Raw genomic sequence first — 20,773 nt, 5'->3', positions numbered from 1 at the left:
ATGCTTACATACCTATAGATACACATACATACATAATATATATAAGTGTGTGTATCTATAGGTATGTAAGCATGTATACAAAGATTTCATTGAAAGATGTGAGATGAGATCTTCTTAGATTCAAATTCAAAATTGCATTGGAAGATGTGAGATTTGGCTCATCCTCAGGCTTGCAGGAGGAGTGGTTATTTTGAAATAGCCCCATCTCCTTTGCCCACGTGGAGGGAGGTGGGGTTGTCCTTAATCCTGTATAGATACACACACACACACACACACACACACACACACACACACCCACACACATCTCTCTCTTTATATATATATATATATATATATGTATATATATATATATATATATATATTCACACACACACACACACACACACATCTCTCTCTTTATATATATATATATATATATATATATATATATATATATATATATATAGTAATGAAAAAATCACCTTGCTCACAAGGCTTTTGACACAAATGCTAGTTCTCTTATTGCTAAGCTTGGGTGCGTGGGCACTTTGATACTAGCCTTGGGCGCCCGGGCACCTTGATACTGTTGTGTGAGCAAGCTATGAAAATTTATGAGCATGAGAGGGCCAACACAACAAGAACTGGCAGTTGGAAAAAGAGATGGAAGTTGTTGTGGCAGAGTCAGATACCTAGTAAATTTCATGTTTTTTGTGGAGAGTATGTATGTGGGCTTTACCCATTGGATCTAAACTGCTACACAAGAACTTCACTAGTGGATGTTGCCCTAGGTGTAAATCTGCATTGGAAGATGGCAAACATGCCTTTTGGGATTGCCCAACCATCAGAGATGCATGGGGGAAGATTGGAAAGTGGGTTAAGCAATGCTTAGGAATCTAGGACTACTAGGGTGATTGGATCCTTGGGAAATGGGCTTTCAATGATAAAGCTGCAGAAATATTGTTTAATATTATCAGAGCATGCTGCTTGTGGGAAATCTGGATCACTAGGAATGCTGTTATCTTTTAGAATGCATCTCTTGTTGGTGTTGATGTGACAAATGTAATGCATAACTGTGTGTGTATGTGCTGGTCTGTAATTAATGTGAATAAGATGAGAAAAGAGGGGATGGATTAGTTGATGCAGAAACTGCAGATGAGCATCACTTGATTTATGCATCCACTTGGAGAATTTGCAAGCATACTACGGTAACCTAATCCATGGCTCATATCTTTGTAGGTAAGCTTTGCTGAGGATTGGAAGACCAGGCTGCGCAAATTTGGACCCAAAACCAAAAAATGGTACCTTAAAGAGAAACAAGTGGATTATACCTTTGTTGCTTTCATAAAAAACCCAGTGGTGACCAGACCTATGGTAAAAATCTGGTCTAAAAAGGGGGACATATTGGAAAAACAAACCCCTAGGGAGTGTACCACTAAGGCTATGACGGAGGCTTGCATCATCTTGGGTTATCAAATCTCTTGGGAACAATCTAGCTTGTTCTCGGATGGACTCTCTTGTGTAACTTATTAAATAAGGTGAAATGTGAAAAGTAGTGGGTAAGTCTCATGCATAGTTGTGTACTCAGCTTTCAGTTAATATATATACTTATTATTGATTTAAAGAAAAAGAAAGGGGGCCAACACAACACCCTCTCGTTCGAGGTGCTCTATAACCAAGCAGGTTATTGGAAATGCTAGCCACGGCTCAGCAGCCCGTTTACCAATCCTCATCCAGGTTCGCCCTAGGTTTCTTCCTGTTGCAATGCTGTGTGTGTGTGTGTGTGTGTGTGTCCATCCTGACTCTGAAGCACGGGCCGACGCGAACTCTGACGCGCGGGCTGATGCTCTCTGACGCAAATTGAATTGCCCTGTTGCTATTTTTTAGGGCTTTTATCCTGCTGTTTTTCTGTTTTTTAAAGTTTTTTTCGCTGCTGTACAGCCTGTTTTCTTTCTTTGTGTGTGTGTGTGTGTGTGTGTGTGTCCCCTTCTGTACAGCTGAAAGCATTATGGAAACCTCTTCGAATCTTCAAGTTTAAACTCGTAAGGATGAGGAACACAGGAACAAGAGCAATGTGTTGAGAATTGCAAGTCTCCTCAGGATCTGACTCCTGAAGAGCGTTCTGTACATGATCTTCTAGCAGAGGACTTTGCAGCAGATAGTCAAAAGGAATGGCACCTGCCGCCTCCTCAGTTTAGCTTTGACATTCCTCTCCCATCGGTCATTTCCCCCTTGAAGAAATTTTCAGAAAATGCTGCTGTGGTTTTTTTCCCTGGTGGCAAGATGCCTCTTGCACAGTGGATTAGAGCAGAACTTCAGGTGATGTAGTTGAAGGGGTATATTGGCTTGCTGGCGGATTCTATGAGGATCTTTTTAAGGATCATACTCATCGTATGGACTTACTAGAAAAATCACCCTTGATGTTTGGCATGCAATTAGTACATGTATTGCCATGGTCAGCCAATAAAGATTATGAAAGTTTGCTTAAACGAAATTGTCATGTTTGGGTTACAGTAAAGCACTTCCGTGAACAACATTTGCCAGGGTTAACTGCCACTTTGGGGAAAGTAATTTGTCCTCCACGACCCATGGAAGATGGCAACCATTTTATGATTTTGTGGGATACCACCAAGCTGGGGGTTCCGTCTGGCAATTGGGATCAAATGTGCTGACAATAGGCAGCTTGGTATTGGCCACAGAAATTACGAGTTGGTATGGGGCACATTTGTTGGTGCTTGCTTTCAATGTAAACAATTTGGCCACATCTCTGCCAAATGTCCTACTATTATTCATAGGCCTCCAGCGGTGGCAGTGTCTCCTCCTCTTCTCCTTTGAAACCCAACTCTAATGTTGCTACTTCTACCTCTGTACCTTCTCCCTTGAATAAAGCCTCCACTAGTAAGCCTCCTTCCCCTTCTAATCAGCAAGTTTCTACTAGTAAAGCCTCTTCTAACAAAGAGGTTGCTAATAATAAACAGAAAGGGAACTAATGCAGTTTCTGAAAATTGGGTGCAAGTCTGTTTTCCAGGCACTCAGATTTATGATAAAAATGATAATATATGGAATGCTTTGTGGGATCAGATGGATCCCAGCGAATGGATGTGATCTAAACTCCTCCTCTTCCTCTTTGTACATATGATGCTACCAATACAGTGTGTCTCGTATAATGTACAGGGTATTTGTGCTCCACAGCAATGGAGACAGTTATGGGATTATGTATATACAATGAAACCAGACATCTTGTGTTTACAGGAACATAATCAACATGAGTTTGGTGGGGTTAGTCAGGGCACTTTGCTGGGTATGATATTTTTTATGCTGGAAGCACACAGTGTTCAGGAGTTTCTTTTCTCTGTCGACATGACTTGCAACCTTCTTTGGAACATAATGATGTATTGGGTAGATAGATGGTCATTCGATGTATTTTGCAAGGTGAGATATATCAATTCGCTGGACTGTATGCCCCTCAATCCTCTTGTGACGGGAAAAACATATGGAATGACTTGAGCTCTTACCCTTGGTTGTTGCTTTTATATGCGGAGAGTTCAATAACTCTCCCCGTCTTGAGATTCCTTTATTACGCAATCATATGCTTGTGATCTATGGTTGTCTATTATGCCTAATACACCTGGTTTTACGTATAAGCATAATGCTTTGGCCAATTATCGGGCGAGATTGGATAGATGGTATATGTTGCATACCAGGCAATTTGACTCGTTTCATTCTAAGCTCTGGATTGAATTTGCAGAGTCACTCTCTGATCACTCACCAATTTGGTTACTTTTGTATTTCCATGAGCCCGCATGGGAATCTCCTCTGCCTGATCAGAGGTTACTACATATTAATCATAGTTATCTCTCTCATGAGATCTTCAAGAATCTGGTGCGTGATGATATTGTTCCTCTTACCATGTAGTTATTTGCTAAAGTTTGATATTGCATGGTATAGATTTGTACAGCGTATGCAACATATAATTGCTGATTATGGTTGTTGGTATATTGGTAGTCTCGTCTTCGAGTTGAAAGGGCTAAAAAAGACATTCTATTCCTTACAACTCTTAGTCATACTCACCCTTTATCAATTGAGTAGTAACATATACTGCATGAAGCTCATTCTTGTGTTAATTTAAACCAATAGAGGAAGCTTCAGAAATGGCAAATTCGATCTCGATGCAAGCAGATTAGTGATAAAGGTTACTTGTCTAAACAGTTCTTCAAAAGCCTTCACTGTGATAGACAAAGACATAAGATAATGCGTACTAAAAGAAGTGATGGTTCTTGGACAACTTCAAGAGCAGAATTGGCACTTGAATGTGAAAATCATTTCACTAATCTATTTAGATGTGGCCATTGATGACCTTGATGCCCGTCATGCATTTTTGAGTTGTGTGCAGCCCATTGTTGATTGTCACTCTGTCGAGAGATTCGACTCCCCTCACTTTGGAAGAGCTGACATATGCACTACATCGCATGGGTCGTTGGAAATCCCCAAGACGGGATGGACTCACTATTGAGTTCCTTATCGCATTTTGGGATGATTTACAATGCTCTATTTTGGCCATGATTAATAAGGCATGGGACTTGGGATGTATGCCAACTTCTTGGAAAGAAGGGGTGCCTAAAAAGGAATTGGGTGAGACTCTCAATGATTAGCGTCCCATCACTTTGATGCCTGTTATTTATAAACTCACAACAACGAAGATGATTGTTAATCGAATTGGACATTTGTTATTTGATGGCTTACATCCTCATCAATATGGTTTTGTGCCACGAAGACAGATAATGGATAATATAGCTAATGTCTATGTGGCAATGGAATAAGCTCAGTATACCCAACAAGATGTTCTACTACTGCAAGTTGATGTGGCTAAGGCCTTTGACACAGTTAGATGGGATTACATTGTAGATGTCATGGTTGCTTTGGGATTTGGACCAAAATGCAACGAATCATCTACTGGCTATATCACGATAGCACTGCTCAATGCATTCTTGGTAGTGATCTTTCTTCTAAATGGCATTTGCAAAAATCGGTACGTCAAGGGTGTCCTCTTAGCGCACTCCTTTATGCTATAGCTACACATCCACTACTTATGTACTTGGATGTATTGACGAATCAAGGTCAGCTGCATGGTTTAGATTTGGCGATGGACGACATTTGGTGCACAAGCTTATGCCGATGATTCCATGTTTGTTCCCAAAAATGATCCAAATGATCTTAAATGTGTTATGAAAGTGTTGGAACTATTTGTTGGTAAAGCGACTGGACTTTTCATTGATTTTGCTAAGTCCAAATTGATATCTTTGAATTCTTGTGATTGGCATGCATATCTTGGGTTTTAAACAAGCTTCATGCTAAACTTGCATAGTGGAAGCTCTCCACTTGGCCTCTGCATGTAAGACTGCAAATTGTGCAATCCATCATTATGGCTTATGCACAATTCTATCTGCCTCTTATCTTATGGAGAAAGGTTGATATTGATGCTTTTATGTCTCGAGCATTGGAGCTTTTGTGGAAAACCAAGCATCATAACAAGGGCCTTCGCTGCCTCGAGCGTTCTGCTATTTGTACGCCCAAAATGCATGGTGGGCTTAATATTCTTGATTTGAAATATCATGTTCTTGCAAGGAAAACCACCATGCTTTTGGTCTTTTTGGATCAAAAACAGCCATGGGCTGTTATGTTGGTAGACCTGTGTCATAGTATTATCACTTGTGCTTATGGCAATTGGCATGTCTCTCATTGGGAGATTGTTATGGGCAGATTCACAGGTAAAATTCCAGGTTGCCCATATGCCATCTCCTTATTGCGAGATTAGAAAGAAGCTCTTTCTTCTCTTCAACGGAAAGGCCGTAACATGCCAGAAAACTACATGATGGGATCATGAGAACTGAATACATGTTGGATCGGGGCATGGCAAACACACTTGTCGATGTCTATGCCAAGTGTCAGAGTTTACATGATGCACAGAGGTTCTTTGATAGGTTGAATATACGAGATGTGGTTTCCTGGAGTGCGTTGATTGCGGGATATGCTACTCATGGACATGACCTCCTTGTCCTGGAGCTTTTTGAGAAAATGCAAGAAGAGGGGGTGAAGCCAAGTGAAATCATAGTGTCTTTGGTGTTGAAAGCCTGTGGGAGGATGAGAGCCCTTGAACATGGCAAGTCAATACACTGTAAGATAACTCAAAATGAGGTTGTGTCCGATAGAGTTGTACAGAATACCCTCATTGACATGTATGTGAAATGTGGGAATCTAAAGGAGGCACACAAAGCATTTAATGAAGTGCTTGCTAGAGATGTAGTATCATGGGGTGCTATTATATCAGGGAATGCTCAGCATGGGCATAGCTTTCATGCTCTTGAACTTTTTGAGAGAATGCAACAAGAAGGCATAAAGCCAAATAAGGTGTTGTTCTCTTCTATCTTGAAAGCTTGTGGGGACCTTGGGGCGACAAGGGCGGGCATGTTGATACACAATCAGGTTATTCAATATGGATGCGATTCTAATATGGTGGTCGGGAACACGTTGGTTGACATGTATGGCAAGTGTGCGAGCTTAGATGAAGCATGCAGAGTGTTTGATGACTTGCAGCTTAAAGATGTGGTCTCATGGGCAGCAATGATAGCGGGACATGTCCAGCATGGATATGGTTTTCATGCTCTGGGTGTGTATGCTAGAATGCAACAGCAGGGCATGGAGGCAAGCCGAGTCATCTTTATGCATGTATTGAAAGCATGTGGGATGGTAGGAGCTATAGAGCATAGCAGGTTTGTACACAGTCAGATAGTTGAAAGTGAATTTGAATTGGATGTTGCCATTGGGAACACCCTTATAGACATGTATGCCAAATGTGGGAGCATAGAGGAAGCTCAACAAGTGTTCAATAGAGTGTCTGGTCGAGATGCGGTGACATGGGCAGCCATGATCACAGGTTATGCAGCTTGTGGTAACTTTCTACTCGCTTGGCAATGCCTTGAGGACATGCGGAGACATGGCCTGGAGCCAGATGGGGTTATTTTTAGTAGTATTCTCTCTGCTTGCAGCTATTCTGGCCTACTAGACGAGGGTCGGGATTACTTCAAATCCATGAGAGAAGACTTTGGCATAACACCAAGTATTGAACATTACAGCTGCATTGTAGATCTTCTTTCCCATGCAGGAGACTTGGCTGAGGCGGGAGACTTGGTTAGTACATTGCCAGTGTCACCTGATCCTGTCATGTGGAGATCTTTGCTTGCCAACTGCAAAACGTATAGCAATCTAGAGCTAGCAAGGCATTCCTTTCACGGAGTTGTCGAACAAGGTCCCACAGATGCATCAGGATTTGTTCTCATGTCGAACCTCTACGCTGACGCTCAGTTGTGGGAAGATCTTGGTAGAACCCAAGAGCTCAAGCTTAATGCAGGTGTACAAAAAAAGGCTGGTAAAGCTTGGATTGAGGTTAACAATGGGGTTCATGAGTTCATGGTGGGAGGGAAAAGCCATCTAAACCATGGTTTTATCTTTTCCAAGTTTAAGAGATTAAGTTGGCACTTCAAGAATAGAGGGTATATGCCACAACTGGACATTATGGTGGAATCCATGTTAGACGAATGCAAAGGAGGTTTGTGTTGTGAACAAAAGCATGGAACATTTGACTCACAAAATACACAAAAAAGAGGTATGGGTCAACCCATTGAGGGCCTTCAAAGGCACAATGGATGCCATACTTCCACACAAGTTGTATTCTATACCAAAAGTCAAGATATCCTAATAAAGGATGCTTTTGAGGTAGCAGAAGTTGAAAGATGGTGTTTGTTCTTGTGATGGTCTGTTTTTGCAGGTACATGAATGGTGTCTTGGTCTTTTTTTCCAAAGGTCTTTTGTGTGTTATGACTTGATTGAGTAGCCATGTCATAGAAGTGCCCCTGCCATGTGTACAGATCCCAAGGCTACCTTATAGGGTTTCCACATGGACCCACAATGCCACTGGTAGGCAGAGGGCTACCTTGCACATGGGCCTATGGACTTGTCCTGTGCCATCCATGCATATGTTGAGGGCCGTAGGCTTGCACATGGGCCTATGGACTCGTCCTGTGCCATCCATGCATATGTTGAGGGCCGTAGGCTTGCACATGGGCCTATGGACTCGTCCTGTGCCATGCATATGTTAAGGGCCGTAGGCTACCTTTATACTGGGTTAGCACTTTGTTTTCTTGGATCAACTCAACTTAACTAGTCTCATTGCTAATATCTTAGCACACAAGTGGACTGCCCACTGGTGGAAGAGGAAAGGTTCTCTCCAGACTATGCTATGGTTGAAGCCAAAGGAAGTGCACCTAAGGTATCAATTTACAAGGTTGTCAATGGAGGAGCTCCAAATAAGAAACGAGGATGCACAAGGTAACCAAGAGGAGCACTCTCACGTTAAGAATGCACTCCAACATCTCCTTGGAGGATGTGAGGTAGATTTGCCTAAACAAGGAGAATGGGACACATAAGAGTTATGGGGAATACATCCGTGGAAAACTAGTTGGGCATCCCAAGTATCGGTATGTCTATTGGCATCTCTGCTTTTTTTTTAATTTTTTGGTAACATTTAAACCAAAAAGGGAGCCCAACAAATCCGGGCTTTACATTGCTCAAGACATTCATGTTCCATGAGGGACCAAGGCCACTTGTGTGAGCTATTGTGATTAAGAGTATTCTTGGGAGAATGACATTAGCTTGGAAGGTATGTGATCAGCATCAAACTCAAATGCAAGGTATGTGATCAGCATCAAGCTCAAATGCAGCATCACTTATGGAGAGACGGGAGGCAGGTGATACTATCAGCCAAAGTGACCAAACTCACATAGATGGCCAGCAGCATGACCGCATATGGCATAAACTCAAATGCAGCATCCATAGAAAGATAAGAAAGACAAATCCGCTTTATAAAACCAGTGTTAACAGTTATCACCATGTGCAATACTTGGTGGGATGGAGAAAAGTACGTTGTCAAGCAGTCAAATTCCATCCAGAGGAGATGGAATGACAACTTATCCCCCCGGACATCCACATCAAGATATTTCTACAAGAACCTGAATGTCTTAGACTGGGTCGCAGCAAGATCATACATAGGTTCAACATCATCTTGAGGAGGGTTGATCACATGTTTGAGAATAATACAACTCTAGAAAACACCATAGACACTTGGCTTTGTTCCAAAAAAAAATGCAGAACGTCATAGACCAGAGGATGAGTCAATGCACACAATGCCATTTCTGAAGTGTTTTGGGAGATTCAACAAGGGGATCAAAGGCATGGAGCTGCAATGCTATCATGGGGACTAGCTTTCTGTATTGCATTTGCAAGTTCTTAAATCACAATAGCACAATAGTGAGGACTAGAGAGAAGTTGTGCTGTTGCATATCCTTATATGCATACCTATCAATAACTCAAATGTGAAGGGTTGGAAGAACCACATCCTTACCCATAGAGATACTTCCAATTTTATAAGGTGGCTACCAGAAGTTCTTCTTGTGAACAAGCATCTGAACCTCGTTGAATGCTAGCAAACCTCATGCGTGCTTCAAAATTGCATTGTCCCATGCTTGCACATAATAAGGTTAATGATTAGAGAGCGGTCGGACACAACTCTTTTAGCAGTGTGAGCTAGTGATTGGGCTATATAGTTGGATTTGTGGCTCATTTGTGGGGAGTTAGTGTGTGGAACTCTACCTTGGGAGAGGGGCCTCCCAAGGGACCCAACTTGTGGCTAGCCCACTGGTCAGTCGTGTCAGTGACCTTGGGGGTCCTTGAGGGTGCGGGCTTGCCAAGGTTGTGTTGGTCTCTAGCTTGGGGGTGTCTTAACCCACTATGTGTGGTTTACGTGGTTGCAGTGGCTTGGACGTGCTTCTCGAGCATACAAGTGTGAGTAATCAATCGGTCTTGGGCGGACACACAGGACCCTTTTTTTTTTTCGAGAAAAGATCCTTTCATTAGTTATGTAAAAAACGCCCGAAGGGCTACAAAAGAGATCTCTCCTGCTCCTAACAGAGAGAAGAGCAGTGAATACATCATGGCAGCCCGGGAGACTCTCCCTAGGTGCTGCAAAATACAAGCATCAGTCTAAAGGACTGAGCGGCTAAATCATACAATGGGGGGGGGAAAGAGCCAAACAGGTGGCCTGTAGTGCCAACGGGGGGATCCCGTGTGTAGGGTGTAGAACGGGCCGCAGCGCCAAGTGGTATGGAAGGCCTGGCGCCGTAAAATCGCCTCATCCGAGTCTCCCCGGATGCGGTCGTACTGTCCTCGCAGGGTGTGGATCAACTCCTGCCAAATCCCCCGAACAGTCTCTGCTGGTGGCTCTAATCTCCCCTCAAAGGCCGTGAAGCACCGGGCCCTCCAGGTGAACCGGATGGTGAGGCTGCTGAGGAGCTCCCATCGTAAATCCCTCTCCTGCGTCCAGCTGGCGGACGAGAAATCCGGTGCCGGAACCAGGCGAGGCTGGCCCCTAATAAATCTGATGGCCTGACTGCCCTGCTCCATCTCATAGCCCATAGCAGGCCCTGACGAAGTCGACCAAGCAGCGGCACCCCACGTAAACATACCCTCTGGAGAGAGGGGGGCTAGAATATGCAGCATCCACAGCCAAATCTGCTGTGCCTGAGGGCAGTCCCAAAGGCAATGTCTCTGTGTCTCCATAGGGTGGCCGCATCGGACGCAGGCCGCCGGAAGACCGCTGTAAACAAGCCAAGTGCCAACTGCTGAGCCCCTGTGGGCGACCAGCCACTGAAAAGCCGAGATCCTGCGGGCCTGTCGACTAGCCCAGAGCCGAGCCCAGAAATCCTCCAGGAACTCCTGTGATAGTCCCTGCAATCGCCAATGCCCCGCTGCCGCTGGAGAAACCGTCCTCCTCGCCGTCAAAATATGCCGTCCCAACCGAACAGTATACTGGAAAAATGTGATCTCTGTGGCCTCAAGGGATGCATAAGGATCATGCCACTCGTACTCTCCGGGGTCCCACTGTAGCCGGGCCAAGGGGCGCGCTGCATATGCCCATATACGCCAATCCGGGAGCACGTCAGCAGGGTCGGGGTCAATATGCCACTTCCGAGAAGCGGCAGCCACTACCCGAATCCTCTGAAAGGTGCACTCTGCAACCAAAGGCGACTCCACCTCCACTCTCTGGAGTCGGCCCTCATCTTGAATCTCATAATAGAGGCATCTGCCATCCTCAGTGCTAGCTCTGACAGCAATCAGGATCTCCAACTGTGTAAAGGCTCCCATCCATCGTGGGGCCACTGGCTCGAGAGGTGTGAACCACTCCTCTGTAAGTGCCTCCTGAATATCATCCCTCATAATCAACCCCCCTCTGAAGTGACTCAGCCTCTCCACCTGGGTCTCCTCTGGTAGACTGCAGAAAGCCTGCCAGTCTCCAAAACTACGAGCTGGGCCTGCCGCTAAAGGTCCCCAGGCTAGACGAGGCCGAGAACCCAACATATGACCCTGCTCTGTACGAACCGCTGGGCTCCAGATGAGCGGCTGCCTGGCCCGCTCCTCAACACAAGACGGAGGCCGCTGAGAGAGCCCCGGTCTCAGCAGCTCCCAAGCTCTCAGGATACTCAAAGCAAATCTGTCCTCCCATCCTCTACTGAGGCCTGTCCTCCTCATCTCTATGAATATCCAGCGAATCTCTGGTGCCCAAGTACCCCCTGCAGGAGGCGCCCGGGCCTGCAGTCGCTGCAAGAGGAGCTCTTTCCAAGGCTCAGCGCCTGGAAGCAACCCCCGAACAATAAGCTTCCCCAATAAGGCTCTACTCTGATCGACTGGATCTATAATGCCCAAACCGCCCTGAGCCAGCGGAAGTGTAATAACTGCCCATGCAACCTTTGCCCGAGCTGGCTGACCGTCCCGCCCAGACCACAGAAAGTTCCTGATCAGCCTCTGTACCTGGCTGATGCAAGAGCTCGAGAAAATCCAGCAAGACGTAATGTACCACATAGTCGCTAACAGCACCTGATTTGCCACCACCACCCTCCCAGCCAAGGATAGTCGAGCTGTACTCCAATACAATAGCTTCTTCCGGATGCTCAGAAGAAGCGGGGCAATCTGCTGCTCAGGTGACAAATCGAGGCCAATCTGGCATCCCAAATACCGCACTGCTGTGCCGGGAGGAATCCATCTAAAACCGGGGTCCGGACTCCATGCCGGAGTGGGAGCACTACTGATCCAAAAGGCCACTGTCTTGCGCCAATTGATCAATGCTCCCGAAGCTGCACTAAAAACCTGGAGCGACTGCTCTGCCCGAATAAGATTGGCCTCTTGGCCATGCAAAAATAAGCCCGTGTCGTCTGCAAACTCAGCATCAAGCAAATCCTCCCCCCGGACTGGGAGCTGAAGTCCTCTCAAACCAACCTCCTCTGCCGTCAAATACATACTCATAGCCTCCGCAAAGAAGAGAAAAAGGAAAGGGGCGAGAGGACACCCCTGACGGACTGATCTGGTCAGCTCAAAACTCACACAGGACCCTTACAATGGGGTGTTTCATTTGGTAGCATAGCGTAAATCATATTTGATTAGTGTTTTGAATTATGCCGAAGAGTTGGTTTTGGTGATTAGAGAGCACTTTTGTGTACGATTTTGAGGGTATAATTTTTGTATTATGAGCTATGAAAAACCGTTTTAAATAACCATTTAATGTGACATTTGAATGGTTGAGAAGAAAGAATTTGTATGATAGTTTAATGTGGTTGCCAACCTTATTGTAAAATGAGGTTTAATGTACGTATGTGGTTCTCTTTGCAAAGTCTTCATAAGAAAGTCTGAAAATTCTAGGTAATCTACTCACATTGATAGCATTGATGTTCCTTCAATAAATATGGTGTGCACATGGAAGTTGCATGGAAAATGATGGACACTCATCCGAATTGATGTGTTACCGATGCAGGCCAAGACAAAATAGAAATGGTGATGAGCTGCAACATGCAAATCAGTGTTGGAGAGAAGACATGGAAAATGATGGACACTCATCCGAATTGATGTGTTACCGATGCAGGCCAAGACAAAAAAGAAATGGTGATGAGCTGCAACATGCAAATCAGTGTTGGAGAGAAGACAAGATAACCAAGAATTTCAAGAAGGACAAGGCAACGATAGAGAATAGCCAAAGCAGAATTATAGTGGGCAGGAAGACCAAAGGGAAGCCAGACAACTTCAACCAATAGCAAGACCAAAGGGAAGCCATCAATAAGACATAGCGGGCAGGAACAAGTAGTAAGACAGTGGGCTAGAAGACCAAAGGGAAGCCAAACAGTTTCAACCAATAGCAATGGGACTAAAATATCCATAATTCAAGGGAAAGAGTGATGAAGATCCAAATGCTCATGTCTTCTCACTCAAAACCACATTTTTAGCCACGAGCTCCAATAGCCTAAAAAATAGAGTTCACTGGTAAAGCGACCAATTGGTATGTGCAATATGGTCTAGATTGATGAGCTCAAGAGTGCTTTTTTGAAGAGCATGAGCATGCTTTAGATGTGGTAGATCATTATTCCAAGAAGTGTTTAGTATAGGAAGGGCAAGGGCTAAAGAAAAATAATGAATGAGAAGAGGAGGGGGGCTCTAGACAGGGATCTGACAAAGGAAAGATGGGGGCTGAGTTAACTAAGACAAAAGAGGAGGGTGAGTCGGCTAGAAAAGAAGGGGGAAAGGCTCCTAAGGGTTTTTCTTATCCCAAGAATGATGATGATTATGACCTCTCTTGAGCAGGTCCTTCTATTGAGAAAACCCCTACTAGGCAAGCCCTTTGAAAGACATGGGGTCATTGATGGCTTGCATACAAAGGGAAAAGAAGCTATCCTTGAGAATGATAGATGGAAGCAGGTGATAAACAAAACTCCTTGTAAAAGGGAGAAGAAGTGAGTCCCCTCTCTCCTATTGTATACTCTAAAAAAATCATCCAAGTTGTTGGGAGAAAAAGAAGAAAGTGAAACCTCTTCCCTATAATACTTTAACCAGCAAGTTAATTTGACTAATGCTATGACCAAGTTTCAATGAGCTCCTCAAGAATTGGCACAGGTTACATATTACCTAAGAGGCAGGTTGGATTCCTCATAGCCTAAAGCTATGGCCTACTAACCATGGTTCTTCCATATCTGACCATTTAACTATGATGGCAGTGAGAAGATCCCAAAACATGGGGTAACAAAGGAGAAGGATTCCAAGGAGAAAGCTTTGTCAACAAACAGCCTTCTCAAGGATCCTTTAAATGTGGAAGGCTCTAGAAAAGTAATAGACTTTTTGTCAACAACCACCTTCTCAAGGAGCCGTTGTTTGTGGAAGGCACTAGAAAAGTAATAGACTTTTTGAAAAAGAGAATGATACATGACCCTAATGTGTCGGGAAAATTTGTAGAAAGGATGCAAAGTGAAATCAAGAAGGTGGGAAAACTGAGAACCAATGGAGGGAGCTTATAGAGATCTCGTTAAAAGAAAGTGGGGGAAGTTGATGAAGAAAAGGCAACAAGAAGGGACCTTGGTTCAGGAGGGGAAGAACAGAATAGGATGATGCGAATCCCAATTGGATACCCTGGAAAACAAAAGAGCATAAACTGGGAGAATCATTTCTATGAAAGTCTTCTCAGAGGCTTCCCAAGTTCCTTCAAGAAAGTTCTTCATATCTCTTGCAAAACAATAGATGATAAGATACAAGATGAAGAAGGCAGAGTAATTGAGGACACTAAAGGAGATGGATTCCAAATGGGTTTGGTTTCTTAGGAGGAACACAGTGGGTCTTTCTGAAGACATCTCAAGGGATAGCCTTTATGTTAAGCCGCTATTGGTGGAGACATCATACCTAGATAGGAGACCCAAGTCTTCTTTTGTTTGTGGTAAGGTTATTATCATCATGTATGCTCCTTACTATTTATGTTATGTGTTTTTATTAATACTTATGTATAGGTCCACAAAATAATTTTTTAAGAAAGAGAAAGAATATTGAATGTAATGGAGATGCATCACCATCTTATGTTGTTGGGCATGATGATGCATTGCCCTTAGTTGACTACTCTCAAAAGTGCAAACTAGATTATGCTTCTCATAGTTAGATTAATACTTTTATGACTTAGAACATTGATTATTTACCGCTTTCATTTTTTGGACTATTGATTTTATTTATTTTTGGGCTTCGAAGTATGTATTGCCCACAGTGGAGTGCCCTCAAAAGTGCAAACTACATTAATAGTGAGGAAGATTGAATCAAATGAGTGTTGGTAGGATTTAATGCAAATAGGGAAGGAAAAAAATCTAGGATGGGATGGACTATCTGTGAAATTCTTCATTGAGTTTAGATAGGAGCTAAAATCCCAGGTGGCTTAATAAAGATTTTCAAAATGGTTCAAGGAGAAGAAGCTCATTCATCTCCAACAAAGAGGTTTCTTGTGATAGGTTCTCTCCCTCTAGAGGCCCATCATAATGTCACCTACTTTGATAGGTTCTCATTAGAGGCCCATCATAAGTTTCTTGTGATAGGTTCTCTCCCTCTAGAGGCCCATCATAATGTCACCTACTTTGATAGGTTCTCATTAGAGGCCCATCATAAGTTTCTTGTGATACGTTCTCTCACTAGTGGCCCATCCTAATGTCATCTACTTCGTATAAGACCCTCACCAAGGTGATAACTATTAGAATGACTCCTTCATTAACAAAAGCATACATCTAAAATCCAACATGAGTTCATAAAAGGGAGGTCAATTGTTGAGACAACATATACACAATTATGGTGGACAAAGATTGGGCTGTCCAGAATCCAAACTAAAGATGCATAATGGATCTAGAAAAAGGATGTGATAGCGTTTGTTGAAAAATGTGATAGCGTTAGTAGTTCATTAAACAAGGAGTTGTATGCAAAGCAGATTGATGTAGCTTCCCTATGTAGCTCACAATAGAGAGAAGCCTAATAGAACAATAGGCATACTGTTCGTTGCCCTCTGCGCCTCTGTTGTGGAACTTCTCGATCTCTGGAGATGGTGATATGCTACTCTTTGCTCTATTTTTTATGTGCCCAAATCTTACGTGCTGAGACTTGCATGAAGCCACTAGTTTTTGAAACTACTAGTACTAGTACACTCGTGAAGTCTCAGAAAAAGAAAGTATTAAAGCCCTTCACACCACTTCTTACACGAGCTTGTTCACATGATGAGTGAAGGATTCGTGTCACAAGAATTTTCTTCTCTACTAAGAATAACATAAAATGGGCTCCATCAATCATCACTTTGAGTTTACTCCCTAGCTTCTCCTAGCATACATCCTTCATCTTACCAATTCTTGATCAATTATCAAAGGTTCACTTGAACGTCATCAAGTTCCTCATTGTCATAAGAAAATTATTGATAAAAATATACCTTTTTCAAATTTGTATAACCTTTGTAAATGCCACCAATATGAGCAGGCAAAGTTTCAACCATGAGTCTAAAGCGAAGAAAAAGCTAATAAACCCAACAATTGAAAGATGCTAAAGGTGGCAAAGAGCATATATTCTTCGCTCCTCTTACCTCTATAAAAAGTGTTGTAATCAACCTCTGAGGCCATATGATGTACTCAAGCTAAAAGCTATAGCCAATTGAAGCGCCAAAGTAGCATATTGTATCTAGCACATAAGGGGAGATAGGAATAGTAAAAACAAACCATATCCAACCACCTGAGAGTAGCCAAAGTAGCACACCCAGGGGGGTGTAGGCAATCACATCTTACCACCTTAAGTAGCTATAATGGCACTAAGGAGGGGTGATGTCATTTTGTAATGCCTCACATGATTATGGCACCATTGGGGGGTGTTGAGAAATGTGGTGCCATAGTGCAACAAGTGTACAACAAGGGGGAGAGCATACACATTAAAAAGGGAAAAAGAAAGACTAAGGGTCCTAGATCAAAGGTTGATTTGTATGGTTACATGTAAAAGGTGAAGTCAATGGTTAAAAAGGTAGCACATGGAAAGCACAAGGTGGTACATGTAGTGTGAGCATTTATGGACTCATGGATGGCATAACGGTGCATGTATCTTGTGGATGAGGGATCTGTGAGACCTATAAAAACATGTAATCCTTGGCTCATTTTAGGAGCTTGATGAATGCAGTCATCTTGTGATTAGTCGCTTAATTATGCTTTAATTAAGACACTAAGTGGTTTACTTAGAATTTAAATGAAAATTAATTAATCCATATTTAAGTGATTTACTTAGTATTTAATCATGAAGAGTATTTCTTGCTATGAGCCTCCCTCTGGCAATGGTGAATTTCTTCTGGGTTCATTGGACCTTCTTGAGTAGGGTCTTGCATATAAGATGGGGTTTGGGAGGATGATATTAATCTTATTTTATGTTGGGCGCATGTGAGCTAATTCTACTCTCCTCTTGAATGGATTCATAGTGGGTAAGTTTCCTAGTAGGAGAGATCTATGAGCCAAGGATGCTCCTTGCGCCTTTATCCAAGGCTTAAGGTTAGAAGAGGAAAGACAACTGGTAATGTAATTATGTTTGATTCACTCCTTTTCTTATATGTAAGCACTGAAAATGAGGAAACTTAGGTATTATTCAATTCTTTGCTCATGCATCTAGCTCTAGGTGTAATCTATACAAGTCCGACAGAAGAAGCATACTTTAATATATCCAGGTGGGGTTGTCAAGTTATCACTAAAGGTACAATGTTTATACTTCTAGGAAGCCCCCCAATGGGGGATGTGAGTGACTAATAAGCAAGTGCTGGTTTGGGTGTACTATAAGGTGGATGTCAAATTGGTCTAATGTTTTTCTCCTTATTAGTGCAAGAGTAGCGATTAATGATGTCTTGTTGAATTATGTACTTTTTTTTTGTCCAATGGTAGATTTCAAGAAATCTCAGTGGCTCAAGCTCTTATAAGAGCCTTTTTATGAGAGAACGACCCCCACATTGGCTAGCCCCATCTAAGCTTTGCAAACCTAAGTTGAATGAAGGATTGTAAATCATTGATTTTCACATACATGTAAAGCCACGATGGCTAAGCATTTGGGTACCTTTCTTTTATAGGAGACACAAGGACTTGCATACTTAAGGAGATAGTGGATATCTCTCGTGTGCATTTGTATGGTTGTTGGATAGGATTATCTTCGATTGGTAAGGCTTTCTCCTTGGACCTGTTAAAGTTTAGAAGCTCCTTTTGTGATTGATAAGGCTTTCTCCTTGGCCCCATCAAATTTTAGAGGCTCCTCTTGGTCCCATTAAAGAGTCTCCTTTTGTGGTTTTCTACTTAAGTCTTAGAAGATGGTGCTCCCAAGGCTTGGAAGCTGGTGCTCCCCCTTAGGTCTGAGTGTGGTGTGGTTCTCTCAAAGTAACTAGGAGTTCTCTATTAGTATCTCCGTTTAGTCTATAAACAATCTTGTGGATTGAATGGGTAATTACAAATCCTTCTTCTTAAAGATTCTTTTTCAAATACCCAAGAATGACCTTGTGAAAGATTCCATGAAACGTCAACTTCTTGGCATGAAAAATAAGAAGAGGTCATTACTATTAATGTGAAAGGGCCTTTGTTACTTAAATTGCTTCTTACACTTGATCAATATTCTATATTCATGTATACATTCATAGATGCTAATAAGACTTTCTCTCTACTTGGATGGAAGTCTTGGATGAAAGTTGTGCATCCAAATCCTCTACTCCGATTGTAGTTATGGAGGGAAGTTGTACTAGCAAATCCTCTACTTGAATGGCTACTTTCACCCTCCTACTTTCACACCTTTATCATCCTACTGAAAAGTAGATGCCATCTCTTAAGAATTGTAATAGTTTTTTTTTAATGGCATTTTATATTTTGGAGCATGCGCATGCCTTCACAATTTGTCATTAGACATGAGCTTCATGTGAGATAATGGTAACACCTTATGGGGTAATCTCTCCTCCAAGGGCAGGCATTCTCCACCTTTCTAATGGTAACACCTTATGGTAATCTATCCAAGGGTACTCATACTCCACCTTTCTAATAAGATTGTGTATGAGATAGTATTCTTGATTCACATATGCTGAAAGTATCTTCTATATTTTGTCAATATCATTTTCTAAGTTTTTTCTCGAAGTCCTACTCGGGCTACTTAGCTTTGCCCAGTCTCCTTATTAGTGAAAGAGAAGATATGACCTTTAGAAAGCACTTTGATAATAAAAATATTGCTTTAAAATTTCATGGAATTTACAATCAATAGATCTTGCAAGGCATGTTAAAAATCAAGAATTTTTTGTGCTATTTTCAAGTCGATTAATATAAGATATTATTATTTTTGTAGATTGAAGCTATTCACATTTGGTCATATCTCCCCCCAATACTTGTGTAGCTAATGCTATATAAAGAGTCATTTATCTACAAATTATATAGACTAATCACACTAAGTTCTTATGCCCTCACGATTTTATGCCTAAGTTGTTGAATTTAAAATTGTGATCTTCATTGAAGCACAACACTTGATTTTGTTCGAATTTGGTTTGTAGGAGATTTGAGATTTTGTAAATTGTGGATTCTAAAGGTAAGCACTAAAGATAAACTTTGAAAAGTAAGCACTAGATATGAACTTACAAACATTTTGACACTATATGTTGAAAATGCAAATAATGCATTAGAATGAGCACTATTAAGGGGGATGCACTATATATAAATAGCGTGCTTCATTTGAAAAGTCACCCTTTATATATTTAAAATATAAACTATTTGTCCTTATAATTATACATCAACGTCATTAAAATAAAAGTTATAAATGGAACTCACCTTTTCAAAAGGCAGTCTAACACAAAGTCCCATTTAACAAAAGCACTAAGTTCTATTCAACTATTTGAAGAGGCTATTTGACACCAAAATGACTTTAAAAGGCTCACTTTCTCAAAAAGCACACTAGCACCAAGTCCTATTTAACATGTGCCACGAGGCAAGACACTACAAAAGCTTTATGGGGAGGAAGCTAAGTAGCATAGACAACACCAATTGCGAATAATGCTAAAAATTTCTTATATCATATGCCATTTTAGCTCCTTACTTTTTGCATTTACTTGGTTTTATATATGATATCATGGATGGTTTTGCAATGTAGCTCTTAGGTTGACGACACTAGGGCCGATAAGGACTTTGGTAGTAGAAAATATATCATGCATGGAAAAACAAGTCCCGAGTACATGTAGGGGCACCTTATCAGGACATAAAGGGCCTTGTGTCACACCTTATCAGTACATGTAGGGGCACCTTATCAGGACATAAAGGGCCTTGTGTCGCACCACACGCTCACCTCCATACCATGGTTCTTAATGGAGTTTACATAGGGCAATTAGCATATTTGTTTAAAGAACAACCCCTCACCCACCCCCACGCCCACCCCACCAACCACCAACCACCACCCTCCCTCCCCCTCCCCCTCCCCCTCCCCTTGGTCTTGGATTTTGGTCTTTAAAGAAACACTCTAAGGTTTTCATTTATTGTAGAACACACTTTAAATTTTAATATATGAATGAGTTTACATACAGTGTTGCTCAACAAGCTTTTGTTGGATCCACTTACAATGATTAAGGATCCATATAGGGTTCACAACAGACAAGAAGTCCACTTTAATTTGTGAAATGCTGCAAAGTGCGAAAGAAGGATGGGCAAAAACTTCCAATGCAATTATTCACAAGTTACTCTATTTGATTGTTCGAACTCTTTAATATGATCAGTAATCAGTATGAGTGTTTCACATGAAAACCCATATGACAAACCTTGAAGGGGAGGGCCCCTTCAAGGTTATGTAATTATTCTAGAATGTGGTTTTCTTTTGACATACTGAT

The 20,773-nt window shown here is 42.2% G+C and overlaps 1 long non-coding RNA gene and 1 pseudogene across 1 annotated transcript; both read left to right on the top strand.

Annotated features, from left to right (window-relative positions):
* Positions 1-1,664: 1,664 nt before the first annotated feature.
* LOC147619453 (uncharacterized) lies at positions 1,665-3,214 on the top strand. The gene is made up of 2 exons (XR_015261912.1): positions 1,665-1,713; positions 1,974-3,214. It is a non-coding gene; the product is annotated as an uncharacterized LOC147619453 (long non-coding RNA).
* Positions 3,215-5,886: 2,672 nt separating this feature from the next.
* Positions 5,887-7,809, top strand: LOC147619452 (pentatricopeptide repeat-containing protein At1g11290, chloroplastic pseudogene; annotated as a pseudogene).
* Positions 7,810-20,773: the final 12,964 nt, after the last annotated feature.

The sequence above is a fragment of the Cibotium barometz genome, chromosome 33 (genome assembly GCF_041138505.1).
Source record: "Cibotium barometz isolate CiBa-2024 chromosome 33, ASM4113850v1, whole genome shotgun sequence".
In the NCBI taxonomy this organism is placed as follows: Eukaryota; Viridiplantae; Streptophyta; class Polypodiopsida; order Cyatheales; family Cibotiaceae; genus Cibotium; species Cibotium barometz.
The sequence above is the reverse complement of the archived record's forward strand: the minus strand, read 5'-3'. Positions and strand labels throughout refer to the sequence as shown.